This window comes from Macaca thibetana, chromosome 5 (assembly GCF_024542745.1).
Source record: "Macaca thibetana thibetana isolate TM-01 chromosome 5, ASM2454274v1, whole genome shotgun sequence".
Lineage (NCBI taxonomy): Eukaryota > Metazoa > Chordata > Mammalia > Primates > Cercopithecidae > Macaca > Macaca thibetana.
The window spans coordinates 155,306,216-155,332,468 of NC_065582.1; the positions used below are offsets into that span (position 1 = coordinate 155,306,216).

Genomic DNA, 26,253 nt, shown 5'->3' on the forward strand with positions numbered 1-26,253 from the left:
CCAAATGTAGCATGTCTTCTTAATCTCTTGACAGTGGCTTTTGCCCAGCAGTAGTTTTAAATTTTAATGAAGTCCAGCTTATTAATTATTTATTTCACGGATCACGTCTTTGGTGTTGTTTCTAAAAAGTCATGTGATAACCAAGGTCATCAAGGCTTTCTGGTGTTATCTTCTAGGAATTTTATAGGTTTACATTTGACATTTCGGTATATAATTCATTTTGAGTTAATTTCCAAGAATGGTATAAGGTCTGTGTCTATATGCACGTTTTTTCATTTAGATTGCCAGTTTTTCAGCACAATTGGTTGAAAAGATAATTTTTGCTCTTTTGAATTACTATTGTGACTTTGTCAAAGATCCATCGGTTATATTCATGTGGATCTATTCTGGGGGTCTCTGTTCTTTTGTTTTCTGTTCTTTTTCTGTTGGTTTTTTTTTGGGGGGGGGGTGGTCAATTATTTTGCCAATATTATGCTGTCTTGATTACTATAGCTTAATAGTAAGTTTTAAATTTGTGTGTCTCTGACTTTCATCTTCTCTTTCAGTACTGAGTTGGCTATTCTAGGGCTTTTGCTCTACCATATAAACTTTGGAAACAGTTTGCCAATTTTCATACAATAACTTGTTGGGATTTTATTGGAATTTTTTGACTCTATAGATCAAGTTAAGAACTGACATCTCGATGACATTTAGTATTATAATCCATGAATATGGAATATCTCTCCACCTATTGAGTTTTCTTTCATCTAAATGTTGTAGATTTTCTCATATGAATCTTGAATATATTTTGTTAGATTTTAAACAGTTCATTTTGTGAGGTGATCATGTAAATAATGATGTGTTTTATTTCAAATTCCACTTGTTCATTGATGATATACAGGAAAGCAACTGACTTTTGTATATTAAACTTGTATCCTGCAACTTTTCTATAATTGCTTATTAATTCCACAAGGAGCAATTAGTTTGGATTTTCTATCTAGACAATCATGTTATCTATAAACAGACTTCTTGTATTAACTAGGACTTCCAGTACATTGAAAAGCAGTGATGAGAGAGGAAATCTTATCTTGTTCCTAATGTGAGTGCCAAAGCTTCTAATTTTTTGCTATTAAGTAAAGCCATGGATTGCTTAACCACATTTTGGTCAATGACAGACTGCATTAATAATAATGGTTCCATAAGATTAGAATGCCACATTCTTACAGTATCTTTTCTGTATTTAGGCATGTTTAGATACACTAACACTTACCATTATGTTACAATTGCCTACAGTATTCAGTATAGTAATATTCAAAACAAGCTTGCCACCTAGAAGCAATAGGCTATAACTTTTAGTCTAGGTGTGTAGCAGGCTAGACCATCTAGGTTTGCATAAGTACACTCTATGATATTCATACAACAACAAAATTGCCTAATGACACATTTCTCAGAATGTGTATCTGTCATAATGTGACACATGACTGTATGATGTTAGCTGTAGATTTTCTTCTAAAATCAAATTGGGTAGACCCTCCTCTGTTTGTTCTGAAAACAAAACAAAACAATCTATCACGAAAAGATGCTGGATTTTGTCAAATGTTTTTTCTTCAACTGTTAATGTGATCATATAATTTATTTATTTATTTTTTATTTTTTGATGTGTGTGTGTGTGTGTGTGTGTGTGTGTGTGTTTATACTTCAAGTTCAGGGATACATGTGCAGAATCTGCAGCACTCTTGTATTTTGCTTAACATGCATTGGTGTTCTCTAAGGACATACATGTTAAGGATTGCTATGTCTTGATGAAGTATTAGCTCCTTTATTATTATATATGCCCTTTATTGTCCCTGATAACTATCCTTGCTCTGAAGCCTTCTCTCCCTGGAATTAGACATGCTACATATTTGGAAAAAATATTTGCAAAAGAGACATCTGATAAGAATGATTGTGCAATACATAAAAAGAACTCTTAAGGGACAACAATATGAAAATGAATAACCTAATTAAAAAATGGGCAAAAGACCAAAACAGACACTATGTTCAACAAAGAAGATACACAGGAGACAAGTATGCATGTTACAAGATGTTCGACATTATATGCTATCAATAGTATAGTTACTGTCACTGATTTTGGATAAGTGTTAGCGCGCTATATCTTTCTCCATTCCTTCACTTTTTAACCTATAAGCATTTTCATGTTTAAGATGGATTTCTTATAGACAACATACAGTTGAGTCTTGTTTTTGATCCACTCTGACAATCTCTATCTCCTAATTATATTTAGAACAATAATGTTTAATGTGATTATTGAATAATCTCTACAATTTTTTTACAGTGTTCTATTTATTGCCTTTGTTGGTTTTCATTTTTTCCTTTGACAATTTTTTGTCTCTTCTGATTTATCATTTATTTATGATTCCATTTTCTCTCATTTTTTAGCATAACATTATACTTCTTTTTAAATTTCTTTTTTCCTTTTTAGTAGTTGCACTCAAATTTACTATATAATTTACAATAAAATGAAGTCCACTCTCAAAAAACACTATACCAGCCCAGCGCAGTGGCTCACGCCTGTAATCCCAGCACTGTGGGAGGCCGAGGCTGATGGATCACAAGGTCAGGAGATCGAAACCATCCTGTGAATGGTGAAACCCCATCTCTACTAAAAATACAAAAAATTAGCTGGGCATGTGGAAGGTGCCAGTAGTCCCAGCTACTAGAGAGTCTGAGGTGGGAGAATGGCAGGAACTCAGGAGGCGGAGCTTGCAGTGAGCCGAGGTTGCACCACTGCACTCCAACCTGGGCGACAGAGGGAGACTCCATCCCCCCGCAAAAAAAACCCAAAAAACCAAAAAGCGCTATACCATTTCATGTGGAGTACAAATACCTTATAATAACAAAATATTTCTAATTCTTCACCCAACCCGTTTATCATTATTGTCATTCGTTTCACTTATACATAAGCATATATATAATGTATGTACATATACACACATGGAGAAGTATGCATGCATGAATACATTGTTGCTATAGCTTATAATAAACTATGCTAGATAAATTATAAATAAGAAAAATGAAAGTTTATGTTTGACCTTCACTTATGCTCTGATATTCTTCTTCTCTTTATGTAGATAACAGGTTTTTTTACCTAAACCATTTTTCTTTTTCTACTACTTGTTAAAAATATTTTAAAAATAATTTTTGTTTTCGTTAAAAATCATATTTCTAAAAAAGATTAAGATAAGGAATTTATATACAATGACTTATTTAGTAGTTTTATATTTAAAGCCCAATTTATATTGTTGAATGGAGAAAGCCTTTATAAAACTGTTTTCCTTGTGATGTTCAAGGTTTTGTCCTCTCCCATCTTTTATAGTGGCTCCACAGTTCTTGAATATTCTGTTTTTTCTTTTATCAGTCTTTTTCTGCTTGCTTTTTAATTTGGAAGTTTCTATGGTCATATTATTCAGTTCAGAGATACTTTCTTCAGCCATGTTCATTCTGCTAATGAGCACATCAAAGCATTCTTTACTTCTGTTACAGTGTTTTTATCTCTAGCATTTCTTTATCCTTTCTCAGAATTTCCATCTCTCTGCTTGAATTATCTATCTGTTCTTGTATGATGATTACTTTTTTTCATTAATACACTTAACATATTAATCCTAATTTTTTAAAAATCCTGCTCTTATAATTCCAACATTCCTGACATATCTGAGTCTGGTTATGATACCTGATCATGTATTCAACTGTTTATCTTTTCCTTTTTTGTGTGCCTTGTAATTTTTGTTTAAAGACAGACATTAAACACCAGCTAAAAGGAACTGTGGTAAGTAGGTCTTTTATAATGTAGTGGTAAGGTGTGATGGAAGAAACATTGCATAGCCCTATGATTGGGTCTCAGTCTTTCTGTGAACCTGTGTCCCTGGACTGTGAACTTTATTGTTGCTTCTCAATTTCTCCTGCCTTAGGTGAGACAAAATGGCTGAAGTGAACTGGAATTATGTATTTCTCTTCCCTCATAGTGAAGGCTACAGAAACTGGAGCTGGGTGTTTCCCTTCGCCCCGGTAATATAGGTTCTGGTAACCTCAGCTGATTAGGCTTTGGCAAAATAGATTTTCCTAACAGCAGCCTTGTTAAGAAGAACAGAATGCTCTGGCATGTTTCAAAAACGGTTCCTTTTCCTCCTCTCTCTTCTAGAAACACAAGGAGATTTTTCTCCAATATTCAATGTGAGGATCTGGTAGATCCCCTAAAGATAAAACCCAAATAAGTGTAGGGCTGGCCTTCCAGAAATTTGTTTAAGTTTTTCTCCCCTAGTATTGGTTCCCCAGTAGGTCTCTGCTCATGGGTTTCTGCTCCAGTTGTGATTTCTCTGTTTCTGCTGTTCTCTCTCTCCAGTTTTGAGGGCAGTGGTTTGCTCTGTGGCCTTACTTCTCTTACAGATCTAAGAATTGATTTTTCAGTTTACTTTTACACTTGTTAAAGCTTTTTACTTGTTTTTGTGGCAACGTCCAAACTCCTTATATGCAGAATAAAAAACCAGAAGTCACATCACCTTTTTCAACCCTTCAATTCACAGCATTTTAATTAAGTTCTAATTGCTCATAATTTCTTAAATAGACCTAAAATGTCACTTGGTCAAAACAAGGAATAAACTATGCTTACATATAGCAGTCTAAAAATAATTTTGATTAAAAACAAACAAAAACGTAAAAGACATTATTTCTACTTCCTAAAGTAAAACTACCTCTATTTAGAAAGCTTTTAAATAGCTTTGTCTGTTCCTTTCCAGATTAAATATCTTTAAAATTTCAAAGTAGCATATAAATTAGTTTGAACTGATGATAAAGGTAACAATACAGATTCTTTGTATTTTTATTAGAAATATTTTTATAATTTTTTAAACCAAAAGAGGCACAAAGAATCTTAAGAAATACTGTGCCCAATTATCTTGTCTTAGAGAGATGCTGTCCCAAGTCATACAAGTAATCTGTCTTACACCAGCTTAGCAAAGTTGATTCCCTGACTCCGGATCTATTACTTTTACTACTGCAAGAGGCTCATGTGGATTTTGTTTACTTTATCTTTTCTTGTTTTTCAGGGGCATAGAAGATGTGGTGCTGCATGGAGGGATTAATTTGTGCTTTTTTTCCTGGTTATCAGTGATTTTATTTGCTTACTTCTAAGGAATTTTATAAAAGATTTACACACAACTAAACAAGTAACTCAAATTACAAAAATCCTTTGGAGGAGGCACAAAAATAAATATTCCAGGAGCCATCAAGATGAATAAATATATTTTGCATTTACTTTTATGTTTTCCAAAGCTAAAATAAAGCATGGAGTTATGTAATACCATTTGCCAGTGGCAGAAACATACCATTTTCACATGATAGAACTTTTCTGCATACTAAATTATCAAATTTAATTACTTGTGGTTTTTTTCAACTAACTGTTTGGAATATGAATAAAATAATACATATAATAGAAATTATTTTCAACATTGCTTCTTCTGATGATAGACTTTTTTCAAATGACTCTTAGAGTTTATAGGTTTATCTGTATGTAGATACCTATAGTAGAAGCAGAGCATTATTGATAATTAAAGAAAATGTGGGAGGTGGAGTAAATCTTGGGAAGGAGTGCTGCTATTGATGTTCATGTACGTGGCTTCAATGATCTCTGTAATTACAAACAATAGGGTCATACTGAATGGATAAATACCATCTTAATACTATTTTGTCAGTTATAGTCATTCTAGCTGTATAGGAATGTAGACAGTCAGAATTGAATAGTAGCACCTACAGTGCCATATTCAGCTTTTCCTTTTTTTTTTTAAAGACACAGTCTGGTTCTATTGCCCATGCCGACTGCAGCCTCCGCTTCCGGGGTTCAAGCAATTCTCATGACTCAGCCTCCTAAGTAGGTAGGATTACAGGCACCCAGCAACACTCTCAGTAACTTTTTGTAATTTTAGTAGAGACAGGGTTCGCTCTATTGTCCGGGCTGCTCTCAAACTCCCAACCTCTAGTGATCCACCCACCTCAGCCTCCTAAACTATTGGGATTACAGGCGTGAACCACCATGCCTGGCTCATATTCAACTTTTTCAATTAAAAGAAAATTCTTTTGCAAGAATATCATCAGTAACACAATTGATGAGTCTGTCTTTTTTCCTTGCCCAGAGTGAGCATTATCTAACATCTTCATGGAGAGTGAAGAAAATTAAATTATCATCAACATTTTTTGAGGCGATTTTTGTGATTTTGGATGAGCAAAGTTGATTGAGCAAGCATTCTGTGGACCCCAGTTTTTGCCCTATAGCCTGGAAGACATAAGAATTTGTTTTAAAGAGTAATAATATATATTTTTAATTAATATTATATATTATTTTGTTTATTTTATAATGATAAATATTTTAATTTATTATCAATTGGGTTAGCTAAAATGAAAGCCATACTGTTTTAGGCGTACCTCGGTGTAAAAGTTGCAATGGAAAATTCTAATTCATTAGAAATATAATTGAGAAAGTGGCACTATATTCGTTGTGATATAATGAACTATGGATATTTCTTTAAGTTCTCCTACAACAAGTTAAGGGTGAAGTAAAGTACAATTTTTGCACACCAATTTTTAAACTAGACACTAAAATAACTGTCTACTTATGTCAGTGTACTTAACTAACAAACAAGTCTATAAATCAGATGCCAATATTCCCATTTAACAGACCAGAAACGAGGTAAAAAGACCTCCAGTAACTGTTTCAAAACCAGCCAGATAATTGTAACGTAAGTATTACAATATTGTCTTATCTGACTTCAAAGCTCATCTTCCTTTCAGTTCTTTTTATATCTTTAAAATAACTGTGTTCATAAAAACACACTATGTATAATGTGAATTTGCAATAGTTTCACAGACAAGGAAAACATGTAGTTTAGGAGCAAACGTTTCTTCATTGGTTACTATTTCTCCATTCTAAGATCTTATCTGAAGGAATCTTTTAAAATATTCTAGATTTGTTTTTATAGTTTTTAATTATTCCATCATTGTCTTCCTCAAGGTGAAGTCTTACTGCTACCTCTTAATTTTAGCAACATATTTTTACTACCTTGTTATTTCCCACAGCAGCTAGCTTTATTTCTTATTGTAAGTAGCCTCTCTGTTAATCATAGTCAGTTATCTACCATTGTATAACAAACCGACTCAAAACATTGTATTAAAATGATTTATTATTTCTTAAGATTCTGTGGTTACACCAGGCAGTTATTGTTTTTTGTTTTGTTTTGTTTTTACTGATACCTCCTTGTCTCATTCATGGAGTTGCAGTCTACTGTGACTTGGCAGAAAGAGGGATGGTTTATGATGACCTGACTCCCATATATCTGGAGTTGTGGTGTTGGCTATTGGCAGATCCTCCCTCTTTCAAGTTGGTCTCTCATCAGTTAGCAGTGTGACTTAGCTTCCTTAAAAGAGAGAAAAAGCATAAACAACAAGGACTCTTGGGGCTATTCTGTAGAACTCACATAATGTTTAATTTGCCTACACCTATTGGTCAAACAAATCACAGGGCCAGCCTGAATTCAAGATTTGGGGAAATAGCCTCTACCTTTTGATAGAAGGACTGTAAAATATTGTGTCCGTGTTTTCAATCTCCCATGACCACACATACTTATGTTAGTATTACTAGAAAACATACTAGTATTATTAATACTAAGAGATACAGAATCATGTAGAACTAAAATCTCCAACTCAAGAGCATGATGGCCCTGGGTTCAAACCCCAGCACTACTACTTAGAACTGTGTAAACTTGGGAAAGTTATTAAATCTTTCTGTATCTCAGTTTTCTTATATTTAAAATAGGGGTCATTTAATAGTATCTACCCATAAGGATATTAAGAGGATAAAATTGTTTTACATCATAAAGTGATTAGAACAGTACCTGGCTTATATTAAGCACTATATAAGAGTTTAAGATTTCCATACTCTGTAACATTAGAATTAATTAATATACTAATGAAGTACTTTGGAGTAATTAAGTACTTACTGCATATTTGATGCTTAAATCTAGATAGTGTCCAGGTTTATCATTGGTTCAGACTAGTTTAAAGTCCATATTGGGAACAGATAGATATAATACTACCTCACTTTTCTTCCCCTGCCTTCCTTGCAAGTTAACCTTCTCAAATATCCTCTCACTCTCTCCATTCCATAGTCAATATGTTTCTAAATATAATCAGTTACATGTCTTAAAACTATCTTCTTTCATTTAGCCCTTTGCCACTGCCTTGGTTAACACTTTCAGACCCTCATAATAAAATATGATAGTGGCCCCTCTATAAATATGACAGCTTGCTTTTTGTCTTGGTTAAAATTATCTCAAATACAAAACTTGAGACAAGGAGATGGGCACTGACAGGCAATCTATTTGGGAAGTGATCGCAGGCAGCAGTGTTTAGGGAAGGAGTTGCTGGTGTGGGAACCAGGCTCAAATCCACTGGGAGTGTTGATAAATGTGAAGACTCATCGCATGCAAAATGGGAGGGGTGCATTTATCAATCAACTTTCATCCTTCACAGATGAGGATCTAAACCTGGGAGCCTTAAAACGCCCCTATTCTACCTCCCCACTAGGACTTCTGGGCTATGCTTATGGATAAACTACAGCAATAAAAAGTTCCTTGAGCAAATTATAAATTTTACAGCTTGCAATTGAGGTAAGACAGTGGGAAAATTTGGTGAATGTGATCTCACAAGATGTGACTGAAATCACAAGTGGATTGAAGGAATATAATGCAGGCAACAGAGGCATCTGCTATGTCCACATATAACTTCCACCCAGTTACCAGAATAAACCTTCTCTCTTAGTCCATTTAGGCTGCTATAACAAAATACCATAGACGGGGTAATTTATAAACAATAGAAATTTATTTCTCCCGCTTCTGGAGGCTGGCATGTTCTAGATAAAGGCTCCAGCAGATTTGCTGTGTGGTGAGGACCCACTTCTTGGTTTTTAGAAGGTTGCCTTTTTGCTGTGTTTTCACGTGGTAGAAGTAACAAGGGAGCTCACTGAGGAAGGTGGAGGGTGCTTATTATAAAGGACTAATAACCTCTCAATTACCCCACTTATAAATAAGTTTCAATGCATGAATTTTTGTGGAGATGTAAGTCATCTATAAGCACCTTTAACAACCTAAATCTGACCTTATCAAATTTCATCCCCCAAAGACATCCACATACTAATCTCCAGGAACTAGTGAATATGTTATGTTACATGTCAAAAGAGACCGTGCAGATGTAATTAAGGTTATGGACTGTAAAAGGGGGGATTATCCTGGATTTTCTGGATGGGCCCAGTGTAATTAGACAGGTCATTAAAAGCAAACAAAAAAAGTTTGTCTAGATGTGAGCAGAAGAGACGTGGTAGAAGATAAGCAGCAAAAAGTGAAGTCAGAGAGATGCCAAGTATGAGAAGGATTTGATGAGCCATTGCTTGTTCTAAGTGAGAGAGCCATATATAAGGAAGAGAAAGAAACCTCTAGGAGCTAGAGGCCAGCCCTAGCTGACAGCCATTAAAGAATAGGGACCTCAGTTCTACAGGTATAAGAAACTGGATTCTTTTAACAAGCTGAATGAACTGGAAAGCTATTCTCTATCATTGTGCTCAAAGTGTCTTCAATATGAGAAAGAGGCATTTGGCTTCTATTTTTCTATCATTGTGCTGAAAGTGTCTTCAATATGAGAAAGAATGGGGATACCAATAAGAAACTAAATGCTAAGAGAAAGTAATTTACTTATTTGCAGATGCTATGATTGTCTACATAGAAAACCCATAAGAATGATAGAAATGATGACAACCTAAAAGAGTTTGCACATGTTTGCTATTATCCATGTGCTTTATTTAATTATTTACATTTTAACTAGTCATGACTGATATCCAGGAAAACCATTCATGTTTATATATTTATTAATTCTGTGATTTGCTACATTAGCAAACTCTGTTAGGTTGCCATCATTTCTATCATTCTCATGGGTTTTCTGTGTAATCATAGTATCTGCAAGTAAGTAAATTACTTTCTCTTAGCATTTAGTTTCTTATTGGTATCCCCATTCTTTCTCATATTGAAGACACTTTCAGCACAATGATAGAGAATAGAAGCCCAAAGCCTCCAGAGAAGTGCCCAGCCAATAAATACTTTGACTTTAGCCTTGTAACTCTTGGGTCATATGAATTAATTGAGTCGAATTGGACTTTTTGGCCTGTAAAACTGTGAAATAATAAATTTGTGTTGTTTTAAACCACTAAATTTGTGGTACTTAGTTGCAGCAGCAATAGATAACTAATATAACATTCAGAACATTTCAATCATTTTCCATCACTTTTGCTAGATAATGGCCAATGAATTAATTTGCAGAACATTTGATGTCAACTCAGCCTAGACTTTCAATGTCAGCTCCTGCAAAACCCCCTGAGAGATCTAGCTGAAACAATATCAGAAATACTTTCATGATTTCTACTCATCCATACACACCATCTCATCATGCTTTTTAAAATATGCATCAACATTTTGAACACTATTCTTTTTGTCCTAAATTACCATGTCTTCTCTGCCTTATACTTTCCTATTCAAATTGTGAAGAAACTCTCACCTAAACAAAGAAGCAAAGAAAACTCTTTTAGGCTTGAAAAGCAAATAATGTAGAGCAAAACAAAGGAGAGCTAAAATAAAATATGATGAAATGTAAATGTACTTAGGAAGTTCTGAATCATAATGAGATAAGGCAGGCAAAGGAGGAAAAGAACGGATCTTGAATGATCCTGGATGCTATGGTAAGGGGCTTATTCTTTTAATCTATCATTTGAGAGAATCCATTGATGGATATTTTGTAGAGGAGTTGCATAGTTAGATTGGGGGCTTTTTATAATAGTGCTCTGAAACAGTATGAAAGAGACTTTCGAAAAAGTCGTAATGAAAGTAAATCATGCCATTAATAGGAAAGACACAAATTAGAAAGAGATTTGTAACCTAAGCATTGGTGAAGACAAAATTACCTAAGAAATATTTGGCTTAGTGTATCCAGCAATAAAAAATTAATGAATTAATGTTACACACAACCTGAATGAATCTGAAAAATATTGTGTTGAACAAAATAAGTCACATACAAAAGAGTACGCACAGTATGGTTCTGTTTATTAATGTTCTAGAAAAGAAAAGGTAAATCTAAATTGTGGTGATAAAACTCAGTTCAGTGGTTGCCTTGGGAGGATGACTCTGACTCTAAGAAGTTATGTGTACATTTTTTGGGATTTTGAAAATATTTTATAGCTTGATTAAAGTGGTGTTTCTATAGGTGGATACATTTATCAAAACAACAAACATACATTAAAATACATGTATTTTATTTTATGAAAATTATAAATGAAGTCTATGAAGACATTTAGAGGAAAAGTTAGCAAAAATATAGATTTGAGGTGTAAGGAGAGGAGATATTCAAGTAATGAAGCCAATAACTTCAGACTTTCAACATGGGTATAAGGACATGGGAATGTCATGAGTTGAGCAAGGGAATCCATAAGGTGAAGTAGGATAGAGGGACATGATAATGATGAGTTCAATTTGCAATATTAAGTCTGCAGTGTGCATGAAATCTCCACATAGAAGAGTTTGTATTTTTGAGATTGAAGACCAGGATAAAACATGAAAACTTGTATTTCTCTCATCATTTTTGCTATTATCCATGTGCTTTATTTAATTATTTACATTTTAACCAGTCATGACTGATATCAAGGAAAACCATTCATGTTTATATATTTATTAATTCTGTGACTTGCTACATTCCAAACTCTCTTACTTGTCATCATTTCTATCATTCTCATGGGTTTTCTATGTAGACAATCATAATATTTGCAAATAAGTAAATTACTTTCTCTTAGCATTTAGTTTCCTTTGAAGACACTTTCAGCACAGGGATAGAGAATAGAAGCCAAATGCCATGATATGGCTGTGAAATAAGATTTTCCTTGCAATACATTGAACTCCAGAACAGGGAAAGAACCAATTAGCGTGGTGTAATCTTCAGTAGCATGTGTTTTAGAGTTGCACAAAAATTGATTTATGTCTTAATAATGTCATTTTAAAAGTGATATAATCTTGGACAAGCGGTTTAACATCCATGAGGCAAAATTCCCATAACCGTAAATTAAGAAAAATAATAGTAATACTTTTCATGTGCATTTCTGTGAAGATTAAGTGTAATGCAATACCAGATGTGGTAAGTTGTTTGAAATAATATCATAGTATCCACAAATATTATTTTCTAACATCCATGGCTTTTTACAATGGCTTTGCAGCAACTCCAATGAAGGACTAGTTTGCTTTTTATCTGAATTTCGATGAAGGACTAGTTTGCTTTTTATCTGAATTTCGATGGCCGTATGACTTGATTTGACAAATAGAATGCGCTACAAGTCAATACGTAAAATCTCAGACTCAAAAAGTTGTAGAAACCAAGAAACTCTTATTTTAGATCCTGTGAATTTCTGTTGTCAGTATCTCTAGTGTTTAGCATGTAGTTGGGTAGTTTTTTTGTTAGCCAAAATGAAAATCTTCTCTTCTAACAATTAAGTCTATTCATATTTATTTCTATGACTGTTATTGGTCTCAGCTGTCAGATTTATAATTGCTATTTGTATTTTATTTGATGTATTTTATTGACGAATTTACTTGATATTTAGAAATATCAGTAGTTTTGATCCTGTGGTTATCTTTATACCTTTACTTTTTTAAAAGCCTTTAATCTCTTTTTATTTATTTTGTTTTACATTTTACTCTGCTACTTTTTATGGCATCTTTTGATTGCCACCTATTGATTTTTCATTATTCAATGAATATATATTTCTTATTCCCATCTCTCTTTTTCTACCATCCTTTACATTCATTATTTTGACTCTGTCAGAATACATTTTTATTTACATATGTATACATATTGAAGTACACATATGTATGTGTGTATATGTGTATATATACAATAATTTTTTGGCCCTTGCCTTTACAATTAAATGTTCATCAGTAGTGCTTTTGCCAGTGTTCATTCAGTCATCTCTTGGTTAGATGAAGCACATTTTTTAACACAGGAATTAATATGCTCCCAGGGGCCAAATCTGGCATACATCCTGTTAAATTATAGTCCATGAAAGATGTATTTCACAATTTTAAACAGTTGTAGAAAAACAAAAGAAGAAGAAACTATGACAGGAACACATAGAACCAACAAAGTTTAAAATATTCATTATGTGACTCCTTAACAAAACCTTTTCTGACCACTCTAGTTGATTACGTGAGAACAGCTAATGAGGATAGTATACCCTGGGCTATTCACTATTTAAAACAATATTTAAATAGCTTTGATACTTGGTGGACAACTTAATAGTAAACATTCTTTTTTCACTCATTTTTAAATTAAATTTCTTTAAAAAATGATGCTCCATTAAAGGCTTGCTTTTTATATTGTTTTGATAAGTCTGATGCCAGTCTAATTGCATTGTCTTGTTATTTAATTGGCAATTTCGTTTGGAGGTTGTGATGGTTAATTTTATATGCCAACTTGGCTTGTCCATGGTACCCAGATATCTGTTCACACATGTCTGAATATTGCTGTGAAGGTATTTCTTAAATGAGATTAATATTTAAATAAGTAGACTTTGAGTAAAATAAATACTCTCCATAATATGTGTGAACCTTATCCCACAGTTAGTTAAAAGTCTTGAGACAATTAAGAATGATCTCCCCCAGAGAAGAATAAATTCTGCCAGCAGACAGCCTTCAGATTTAACTTCAACTCTTCCTTGTGTCTTCTACCTGTCCATTTACCCTGAAGACACTGGAATTGCTAGTTTTCTCAATAGCATGAACCAATTTTTATAAACAAACCTCTGTGTGTGTGTGCGTGTGTGTGTTGTGTCTGAGTGTGTAGATAGATGCACATATATTTATAATCATCTATATATTTATGTGCATTTATGTGTATCTACATGTATTTATAGATATATTTATATATGGCCATATACATACTCATATATATTCATATATACATACACTTATGTAGAGAAAGAGACCTTTTATTTTTACCACTGTTCCCCTATATTTAATATGTATTTTTTCCTTACTGCTTTTGAGATTATTTCTTAATCTTTAAGTCTCAAATTTAATTTTAGTGTGATTAGGTGGTATTTTCTTTTTAATTAACATTATTGAAATTTACTTCACTCTTAAAATCTTTGGCTTACTGTAAATTACAAAATTTGAAAAATTTTCAGGAAATAATTCTTCAAATAATTTTGTGTATAATTTTTTCTCTCTTCTTTTTCTGGAACTCTGATAGAAACATGTGAACATAAGCTGCTCTCCCATTACAGGAAAGAAAATTCTTTTCCATGTGATTTTTTTAAAGGAAAAAAATTACAGAGATTAAATTCATATACCATAGAATTCATGCATTTAAAGTATATAATTCAATGTTTTATAGTGTGTTCACAGAGTTGTGCTATAATCAGCATAGTCCATTTTAGAACATTTTCGTCGTTCCCAAAATAAACCTTGTACTCTTCACCTTACAACTTTCCCATTGTCTCTAGCCCTAGGTAACCACTAATGTACTTTCTGTCTCTATAGATTTGCTTATTAGGGACATTGCATATACATGGAACCGCACTAATGTTGTCTTTCATTACTGGCTTCTTTCACTTTACTAAGTGAAACACTATACTTAATGTTTCAGAAATTGATCCACATTGTGTCATCTATTAGTGCTTCATTCCTTTTTGTGACTGAATAATACTTCATCCAATAATGGTCGTCCATTTATCAGTTGATAGATTTTTGAGTTGTTCCCATATTTTGACTCTTTAGCTCCTTGACTTTTAATGTAAAAAGATGAAGGGAAATCCTTAAACAGGACTTTCCCATGAGACTTACAGAAATGTTAAACTCAGGGAAAATATCGATTAGGCTCAAACTGGGAATTTTGAAATACTGTTCTTTATTCTATTTACAAATTATCCTTCTATATTATAAGTTTATTAAAGCAGGGATTTTTAAATGTGTGGTTTATGTTATATCTCTAAATTAGATGGTCAGTTATCTATAGAATTAATAAATGAATATAGTTTCTACCTCCAATACCAGGGAATAGTCCTCACTTAAAAATTTCTTTGGGGATGGGCACAGTGGCTCACACCTGTAATCTCAGCACTTTGGGAGGCCAAGGCAGGTGGATCACCCTATGTCAGGAGTTCAAGACCAGCCTGGGCAACATGGTGAAACCCCGTCTCTACTAAAATACAAAAAAACTAGCTGGGTGTGATGACATGCTCCTGTAGTCCCAGCTACTTGGGAGGCTGAGGCAGGAGAATTGCTTGAACTCAGGAAGCAGGGGTTGCAGTGAGCCACGATCACATCACTGCACTCCTGCACGGGCGACAGAGCAAGGCTCCATCTCAGGAAAAAAAAAAAAAAAAAAAAAATTAGCTGGGTGTGATAGTGGGCACCTATAATCTCAGATACTTGGGAGGCTGAGGCAGGTGAATCGCTTGAACCCAGGAAGTGGAGGTTGCAGTAAGCCAAGACTGCACTGTTGCACTCTAGCCTGGGCAACAAGAGTGAAACTTTATCTCAAAAAAAAAAAAAAAATTTTCTTGGGGTAAACAATATTTTTCTCACACTTTTTGTTGCATGAGACAGGTTGATTATTCCCATGATTTATTCCATACTTGAGGGCAGAATATGTCTACTGTTAGTTTTTTTAAAGACTATTCCAAGCATTTGTTGTAGCCATCACAAATGGTCCTAAATTTTATCTGAAGAATGTCTAACATGATACTTAATAGTCATTATTTAAGGTCACAATTTGGGAATCTAGTAATTAGCCTCATACTGAATTATATTATCTTCATCTCTTTATTTCATGCATATTCAACCAAACATTTGTTCAACACATATGACTTTGCTGATGACTTTGCCAATAAGTGAATTTACTGGCAGCACAGTAAATGCAAAAAGAAAAAAGAAAAAGATAGCCACACTACTTTTCAGTTCCTTTTGAGACGTGTTCTTACTTTGTTGCCCAGGCAGGGTGGGGTACAGTGGCATGATCATGGCTTACTGCAGCCTCAAATTCCTATGCGCAATCAGCCCTCTTGCTTTGGCCTCCCAAAGTGCTGGCATTACACACATAAGCCAACATGCCTGAATCTTGCAGCTATTCTAATCAATGTGTAGTTTGTATTTATGCCCTTTGAATCTGAGCTGCCCTGGTGATTTCCTTTGAATGATAAAATTTAGAAATGATGGAAGAATTTGAAGTCTTGACCTTAGGAAGACTTACATATTCCACTTTTGCTGTCATGGTGGACCTTGTCACCATTTGAGTAAGTCTGGGCTGACCTACAGGAGGCAGATATAAACTATCAAAGAAGAGACTCCTTGAAACCAATGAGCCATGAGACAACCTGGCAGCTGACCACATTTCACATGAGTCTTGCCAAAACCAGTGGAAAACTTAACACAGATCAATGTGGCCCAAACTGTACACTCCCAGAATAGTGACATAAATAAATAATATTTTAAACTACAAGTTTTGGGTTGAGTGGTCAAAGCAGAAATTTAAATAATGTCATTGCATAGTGACCAAAAAGTCATGTATATCAATAATCACATAGTTAAAAATGAAAGCATCAAAAGTCCAGAAAAATGCAGAAATATAGCTGAGAAAATTTTTAATCTTAGCTATTTTTGAACTACTTGTTGAATGTAGTGGTAGTCTCATATTTTCATCATGAATTGTTATACATGAATACATGCAACAAAAGTGTTCTATCAGGCAGTCACTTTTTCCATTATTTTAGCTGTTTCTAGTCTTTTTATGATCATCTGTGAAATCAACTGTGACTTTGAGAAAGTTGTTGACAGTCATAAATTTATTTATTGAAAAGTAGAAATAAGATTTCTACGAAAAGAAAAATGAAAATGTATCAACTCAATAAGAAAAAAAATTATTAAGTTAAAGAACTTTTCTCAGTAAAAATAACTCTCATTTTTTTCAGGCATTTGAAATTAAAAACATAAAATCTGTAGACAACCGCATTGTTAATAATGAGGTGTTTGATATCCAGCAGCAATTATGGTCAGCCTTCATACAAGTACAAGAAACATAGAGTGAATAAAAATAAAACAGAAGATTTACTATCTCTGACGAATTCATGTGTAAGTAAAACCAGATGGACAACTTTAGAACTCAAGGGGGCTTATGAAGTCATAAAACTTACCATTCTTTAGTTTAAAAAGAAGAAATAGAGATTCACGGTAAGTTTTTTTTCACCAGTGACAAAAACTAGTATTACACATTGGCCTGGGATCTAAGTTTACAAAGTCCAGTTTACTAGTTTTTCATATATATTTTTGAGAATTAATTTTATATTTTACCATAAAATTGGGATGCAGCTTTAGTGATAAAGATACAAATCTATAGTAATCTTAAATAATGTATTTATCATGCATTTCCTTAGGAAAATCTTTATAGATTTTTATCTTCCTTGAAATACATTGTATTTTTTTATTTATTCTACAAATTCTGAAGTAAACATGACTTTTTAATATGCTTTTGTATATAACAGTTCTGAATGTACAGATTTAAATAATCAACTGTTCTCCATATTATAAGCTTTTGCTATTTTATTTGTATTAAAATGTTAGTTAAGTGAAAAAAACGATAATTTATTTCCAAAGCAAATTGTAGATATGAAGACAGTGGTTAACATTCTATATTTTCATATAAACTTTGGTATAAGTTTGAATTTGCTATACATGTTATTAGCTTTCTACTACTGAGGCACTGATTTTATCTTTATCTAAGTTGCTTAACTTCCGTGAGACTCAATTACGTCATCATTGAAATGGCTTAATAAGACTGTTTGGGAAAATGGAAATGATTATCTTAGTCTGTCTTGTGCTGCTGTAAGAAAGAAAATACCTAAGACTGGATAATTTATATAGGAAGATAATTTGTCTTCTCAAGGACCTTGAATCTGGAAAGTCTATGACCAAGGCACTAGCATATTGCATGGCCCTTCTTGCTGTTCTGTAACATGTCAGAAGACATCACACGAGGAAGACAGAGAGAAAAGAGGGGTGAACTCATCTTTTTATTAGGAATCTACTCCAACAATAATGAACCCACTGTTGAAAGAATGGAATTAATTCATTCATGAGGTAAGGACTTTCATGACTTAACCAATTTTAAAGGTCTCGCCTCTCAACACGATTGCATTGAGAATTAAGTTTCAAACGCATAAATTTTGGGGGACACATTTGAACCTTAACAATGATTATGTGCATTGTAAAAATGGGAATTACAGGACTTTTTTTCCTTGGATTTGTAGTTTTGGAAAAGTCTGCTTCATTGTTGTTTTTAGTTTGGACATCAAAGACAGGAGTCCTGTTTTTGGTAATGGGAAAAACCTTTTACTATATACCTAAGAAACATTTTTTTGAAACAAGTGCCTTGGAAGAGGCTGGTACCTAAAACAGGAAAGAGCCTCAGTGTGGGATATATCAAGCTAAGGTGATTGGTACTAGCAAATGATCTACACATACTCTTCTAATCCAAATCCTCATGTGTTTTAATCAGACACATTTTAGAGTAAAAAATATTTTTTAATAGAAAAAGTGAAGTTTTAGGTATGTGGAAAATTAACTAATGTGAATAAACTATTCCCCAATGAGAACAGAATGACATAATGATTTAAAAGAAAAACTCACGTGAGAAGCTTGACTGTATCAGTATAAGTTGAAGTACTGGGATTCTTCCTACTGTTCTTTTTTATTATTTTTTCAAATGCTTTTCTTTAACCTTTCCTCCAGTTTTTTAAAAATTAGTTAATTATCTCTTTAGTGATCAACACTGTCAAAACTAAATTAATATCTATAGAAATATTTCCTTGGAGTGTTGCAAATTTCTAGTTATGAGAAAAAATTGTTGTATTACAGCCAGTAGACTGGGATTTATTTGGAATGGGAAATATATTTTTTCCTATATTTTATATTAACCTGGTTCAGATCAGGCATACACCAAGCATTTGAATACCCATTAGTTGAGAAAAACAAAACTAAACCAGTACTCTAGGCCAGTATGTTTTTAACTTTTTAAAAAGTTTGATCAATTCTATTTTTGCCCATTAAATACTTGCACACATGCACATTTCTGTATATAATTTAAAATATTTCTTACATTTACTAAATGTGATCCACTTCTATTTTAATCTGTTCTTTTTCATTTAAGAAATGTTCTTTTTCTAGTTTTAGCTCCAACAGTTAAAGAGTCTGAAAGTCATCACTTCAGTTCTGACAAGTTGAGAAATCTTAACAAACTGAAACCTTATGACTTTTCTTGAAGTTATCAGAGACCTGAGGTCACAGAGCAAACTGATACCTTGAAATATGGAGAGATAGGATGAATCCAAAAGTCATTGCCAAGATCTATTCTTCTGGAGCAGAGGCTACTGGGGTCAGCAAGTCAGAACAAGTAATCTTGATGAATGCTGAAGACTGAGTGTGAACTACAGGGAGAAGGAGCAACTTCTGAGGCTACAGTGTAAGTGGATACTTTCTCCAGGACCCCCATCAGTCTCTCACTGTCAGGAGCCAAGAAGGATACCTTCCTGGCTCTAGCGGTGGGAAGGGAGGAATAATCATTATGAAATAAATTCAAGTTTACCCAACAAAAGATTTCATCTGTAGGGGAAAAGGCTAATATAGCGTTATCCCATCTAAGAGAAGATAACTTCTCAAACATCACACTGCTTGCCTTCGTGTCTCACCTAAGTGGGGATAAAAAGTTAAGAAATGCTTGAAAATCACAGCCCAGAAACACACAGCTCACTAACCAACAGAATTTAGTCATAAGATTGCACAATACTTTCTTTCTCCTATAATTTACCACTACACCAATAGATTTCAGTGGAATAGCAGCAACAGCAACAAAAAAGTCGTTAGTTTCAGACTCTCCCTGAGAGCAATTATTAGAAAAGCCCCAAAACAATGTAGAAGACAGAGTAAGAATAGAAAAAGAATTTTAATCTTTAGCACATACAACTATAGAAAACAGTAAACACAATCCTATTTCAAGCAAGAGTAACATAAATCTTCACACTAAAGGCCACATATAATGTAGTCCTTATTAACTGATACATCATGTCTGACTTTAACAAAAAGTTATAAGGCCTGCCAAAAGGCAAGAAAAAACATATTTTGAAGAGACAAAGCATCATAATTACAAGAACCAAATATGATATAGATGTTGGAATTGTCAAACAAGGAATTTTAAATAACTATGCATATGTAATAAACATATAAAATAAATAGAAAACACTTATAAATATGGTAGATATTAATACAACTATATCGGTAATCATTTTAAATGTGAGTGGTCTGGATATTGCAATTAAAAGAAAAAGTGGTAGGATAGAGAAAAAATAATATGCAATATCTATTAAAAATTCACTTAAATATAGATACATACATAGATTGAAAGTATATAAATAGAGAGTTACATCATGCTAATACTAATAAAAGAAAGCTATTGTAACGATTTAATTTCCAACAAAGAAAACCATAGTGCAATAAAATTCCAAGTGTTAGAGTGGCATTGTGTAGTGCTAAAGGGACCAATTCTCCAAGAAAATATAATAAGTCTAAAGGTATATGAAAGATGATAGTATTAGGAGGTGGGGCCTTTGGGACAGTGATAAGGTCATGTATTAGTCAGGGTTCTCTAGAGGGAGAGAACTAATAGGCTATATATATTATATGTATGTATGTGTGTGTGTGTGTATATATATAGACTCCCCTTTTTAATGTATGTGTGTGTGCATATGTGTGTGTACGTGTATATATGTATATACGCATATATATATACATGCACACACACACGTATATACACATATATATACACACATATACATTAAAAGGGGAGTCTATATATATACATACACACACATACACACATATTATATACACACACATATATACACACACACACACATACATATATCTTTTAACTCACTTAATGATGTTGCTGATAAATGAATTAACTGGCAGCACAGTAATGCATAAAGAAAAAGAAAAATATAGCCACAATACTTTTCAGTTCCTTTTGAGACTTGTTCTTACTTTGTTGCCCAGGCTGGGGTACAGTGGCATGATCACAATCACAAGGTCCCACAATAGGCCATCTGAAAGCTGAGGAGCAAGGAGTCCCAAAACTGAAGAACTTGGAGTTCGATGTTCGAGGACAGGAAGCATCCAGCGTGGGAGAAAGATGTAGGCTGGGAGACTAGGCCAGTTAATCTCCTTTGGCAATACCCTCACAGACACACCAAAGATCAATACTTTGCATCATTCAATCCAATCAAGTTGACACTCAGTATTAACCATAACAGGTCATGAGGGTAAAACTCTCATAAATGAGATTAGCCTCTTATAAAAAAAGCCCAAACAAAACCTCCTCATTCCTTCCATCATGCAAACAAACAGTGAGGAGATGCTATCTAAGGATCAGAAAGTAGAACCTCATCAGTCACCAAAACTGCCAGCATCTTGATCTTGAGCTTCTCAGTATTTAGAACTGTGAAAAACAGACTTCTTTGATTATAAACTACCCAGTATATAGTATTTTATCACAGCAGTATGAAAAGACTAAGACAGAGACTCAAGTATACTTTTATCATTAATTGATAGAACAAGCAGACAGAAAATTAGTAAAGACATTTGACATCAAGAAAAATATCAATAAACTCAATCTAATGGATATTCACAGCACATCTCATTCAAAAACAGACTATTCTCCTTAAACTCCTGTGTTTCATTTGCATAGAGAGTCCTCCTTCTGAGAAATAAAACATAACTTTATAATTTAAATGTTTAGAAATCATAACTTTATAATTTAAATGTTTCAAAATCATACAATGCATGTTCTCAGACCATAATGGAATTAAACTATAAGTCTATATCTAAATGATAACTAAGAAATCCCCAACTATTTACTCCATGTACAACATATTTTCAAAGCACCTGTTGTTTCCTGACTTTTTATGATCATTCTATGGTGTGAGATGGTATCTCATTGTGGTTTTGATTTGCATTTCTCTGACAATGAATGTCTTCTTTTGAGAAATGTCTGTTCTCAAGAGAAATTAGCCCTTTGTCAGATGTGTAAAAAAATATTTAGAACTAAATATAAATGAAATTACAACTTATAAAAATGTATGAGATATACGAAAATCAATAATTAAAGAGAGATTCATAACATTAAAGACATATTAGGAAAAAAGGAGAGATCAAAAATCAATAGCCTAAGCTGCTGCCTTAGGAAAGTAGGAAAGAGCATGGGAGTTATACCTGATGTAAATGTTGATGAGTGCAGCACACCAACATGGCACAAGTATACATATGTAACAAACCTGCAACACATGTACCCTAAAACTTAATAAAACATAATAATTAGAGCAAAGTCAATAATACTGAAAATAGGAAAAAATGGAGATTATCAATAAAATAAAAAGCTGAAAACTTTAAAATATCAATCAAATTGCTAAATCATTAGTAAAACTAACAGAGAAAAGTGATCATACATTATCAACATCAGAAATAAAACAGTAATCATTACTACTGATGTAGATGTCATTAAAGGATAGTCCAGGTGTTCATTGAACAGGGCTATTCTCACAAATTTGATGTTAGATAATATTTATCAATTTATTGAAAGATATAAACTATTAACTCCCACAAGGGGAAGTAGAAAATAGTTCTATTGTATCACTAATTAACAACCTAACAAAAATATAAAGCAGCCCATATTGTTTTACTGGAAAAATTTACCAGTTATTTAAGAAAAAAAAAAACAATTCTTCACAACCTCTTTCAGGCAACAGACACAGGAAACATGTTTCCTAACTCATTATATAGGGCCAATATTATATATTGCTAAAGTGTAATGAATTTATTAAAAAGAAGGAAACTACATACTAATATCTTCCATGAATGTAGATACAAATGTCCCAGAAAACAGTACCAAATTGAAACCACAATATATGAAAAGAATTATTTATGACAAACAAGGGTGATTTGTTTCAGCTATTTAAGATTGATTCATCATTGAAAATCAAACCGCGTGCCTCAACATGTCAACAAGCTGAAGAAGAAAAATCATGTGATCATGTTATTTGATGAAGAAAGAACTTCTTCAAAAAACCAACATTAATTTGCAATTAAAAAATTCACAGCAAATTGAGAATATAGATGAACATTACCAACTTGATAAAGAACCCAATATTAATTTGCAATAAAAACTACACAGCAAATCGGAATATGGATTAACATTACCAGCTCGATAAAGAACATCTGCCAAAAAACTTATAATCAATAACACACAGAATTAGATGCTTTCCCCATAAGATAAGAAACAAAATAAGAATATCTTCTCTCAGCACACCTATTCAACACTAGATTGAAAGCCCTAGCTACTGCAATGAGACAAGGAAAATAAAAGCTATGCAGTTAAGAACGTAATAATAATGTGTTTTTATTGACATGATGTCATAATTATCTTTGTAGAAAATCTCAAAGATCCTACAAAAAGAAAAATTTCCTGGAATTAAAGTGAATATAAAAACATCGCAAGATACAAAGACAATATACAAACTCAACTGCTTTCTGATATACTAACAATGAAAAATTAGAATATGAAATTATAAAAAAGATACCATTATAATAGTACCAAAAAAGGAAATACATAGGTATAAATTTAACAAAATACATATGCAGCTTATATGCAGAAAACTACAGAACTCTGATGAAAATATTACAGAAGAGATAAATAAATAAATACATATGTGAATTGAAGAATTCAATATTGTTAAGCTGTCAGTCCTTCACAACTTTATAGATCCCATTCAAAATCACAGAAAGCTGTTTTAGATATTACCCACCTGATTCTAAACTTTATAGCGATAAGCAAAAGACTTAAAATTACCAACAAAATAGTACAGAGGAAGACAAACTTTAAGAACATACAGTATCAATATCAAGATCTATTTTAATAGAGCTAATGGAGACCTTGTAGTATTGCCAAAAGAAAAGATACATAGATTAACAGAATAGAACATAGTCCAGAAATAGATGCACACAAATATAACCAACTGATCACTGACAAAGGAGCAAATTAATTCAATGTAGAAGAAATACTTTTTACCTAATAATATTGCAAAGATTAGAAATTCGTATGCACAGAAATGAACCTATAAGCAGACACTAGTTCTTTCATAAAAATTAACTCAAAATGTATCTCAGATCTTAAATATAGAAGCAAAATTATAAAATGTCTAGAAGAAAAACTAGGAGACTTTCAGTTTGGCAATTTAAAAAATAAAACAATAAACTCATGATCTATGAAGGAAAAGCTGATAAGCTGAACTTGGTTAAAATTAAAAATTTCTGTTCTGCAAAAGATGCTATTAAGAAAATGAAAATACAGACCACCAACTGCTAGAAAATAATTGGAAAACACCTATAATAAAAAACTCGTGTTCAAATATACAAAGAACACTCAAAACTCAATAAAAAAAAAAATCATTTTAAAAAGAAAAAAAATCTGAACAAATACTTTGGATGTAAAGATGGCAAATAAACATGTGAAAAGATGTTCAACATCATTTGTCATTAGAGAATCACAAATTCAAATAGTATAATAGCACATTAGAATGGCAAAAAAAAAAAAAGAGGAAAAAGAAACACAAACACAGCCCCAAAAAACTGACAATACCAAACAGGATGAAAAGCAACAGGAAATCTCGTTCATTGCTGTTGAGAATGAAAAATGGTACAGCCCCTTCAATAACAGTTTAGCAGATCTTATCATGCTAACAATCTAAAAATTAGACTTCTAGATATGTAACTAAGTGATATGAATACTTTTGTCTACATAAAAACTTGCCCATATATGTTTACAGTAGCTTTATACATAATCACACAAAACTAAAAGCAAACAAAATGTCCTACAGTAGGTGAATGGATAATCCTGTGGTACATCCAGTTTAATATTATTTTGTGATTAAAATAAATTTGGTAGGAACCTATGAAACACTAGATGAGTCTTAAGTATAAAAGAAGTATAGTTGGTGCTTTTTTTTCCTTCCAAGATTGTTGTATAGAGGCTTTGCCAGCATAACTTAACCACTTGGAAATAGCAAAATAGTGTGCCAAGATTAATGTCATGAATTTTCACTTAAAAAAGAACATAGGAGTTCAACAGAAAAGCAAAACAAAACTTCAGATATTGAGAAAAAGAATGCAGACAGCAACCAACATTGACTTTGTCCAGCTGAAAATTAGTGAATCCCAAGTGTATGTGTGTGTGGGGGGGCGTAGTGTCTCTGTGATACACGTACATTCCCATTGGGGAATCATGCAAACCAAGCCACAGGGGAGCCTCTTGACCATCCCAAGCCTTGGATCGAACATGGGGAGGAGCCAGGAGACTGTGAGAAAGAATGGCACTGGGAAGTATTCCGTGCATGTTTTCATTCCTGGAGACAAATAGAAAGAAGCCATTTCTGATGCTAGCTCACAGCAGGCTATATGGAAACCTGCCAGCCAGTGGAGGTAACAGTCACTGGTTTAAAAGTGTCAAACCAGGGATTGGTATTCTGGTCTCAAGAAGAGGAGGGAACCTATGGCCAGAGCTGAGAGTTGAGTGTGGTTTTGTCTCCAGCCATGGATGTTAAGAGTTTGGCAACTCCCATTCATAGGACCAAAGCATGAGGGGATTTGTCTTAGAGGCATGGTTTTGACCCAGCTGGCAAGTTTTACAGCCTGGGGAAGTTTAACCTATTGAAGCGCACTCTGCATGCGACTTGTCTAACAGTCCCAACAAGCTGCCAGAGTTGTCCCGTGAGGAAGCCTTGCCAGGTTTGAGCATGAGAACAGAGCAGGTCTCACTCTTGTCTACTTGTACCTCTCCTGGCTGTGGAGATAGGACTGCCCCTCTTTCCTGGTACTGTGACTTAAGCACAGATGCAGTTACTTCACTCATTGCAGGGGCATTTCTCCCAAGGCCTGAGGACTGCTCCTTGACTCCAGTCAGGGCCAGCCCTTGTGCCCATCATTGTGGGGTCCAAGTGCAGGATTGCCTGGCCCAACCCTGCCTGGGTCACTTTTGCCCCCTCCT

At 33.5% G+C, this 26,253-nt stretch overlaps 2 long non-coding RNA genes across 3 annotated transcripts in view; one reads left to right on the top strand and one right to left on the bottom strand.

Annotated features, from left to right (window-relative positions):
* Positions 1 to 6,134: 6,134 nt before the first annotated feature.
* LOC126954334 (uncharacterized) overlaps positions 6,135 to 26,253 on the bottom strand; it is a 50,031-nt gene continuing 29,912 nt past the window's right edge. The window contains exons 3-4 of one of the 2 annotated variants that reach the window (XR_007725593.1): positions 7,347 to 7,442; positions 6,135 to 6,304 (exon numbers count right to left, since the gene is read on the bottom strand). This is a non-coding gene — a long non-coding RNA (uncharacterized LOC126954334). Of the gene's footprint in view, positions 6,305 to 7,194; positions 7,443 to 26,253 lie in introns of those variants that run through there. The other variant, XR_007725592.1, reaches the window with a different exon arrangement.
* LOC126954333 (uncharacterized) lies at positions 17,084 to 19,738 on the top strand. Its single transcript, XR_007725591.1, has 3 exons — positions 17,084 to 17,237; positions 18,049 to 18,242; positions 19,329 to 19,738. It is a non-coding gene; the product is annotated as an uncharacterized LOC126954333 (long non-coding RNA).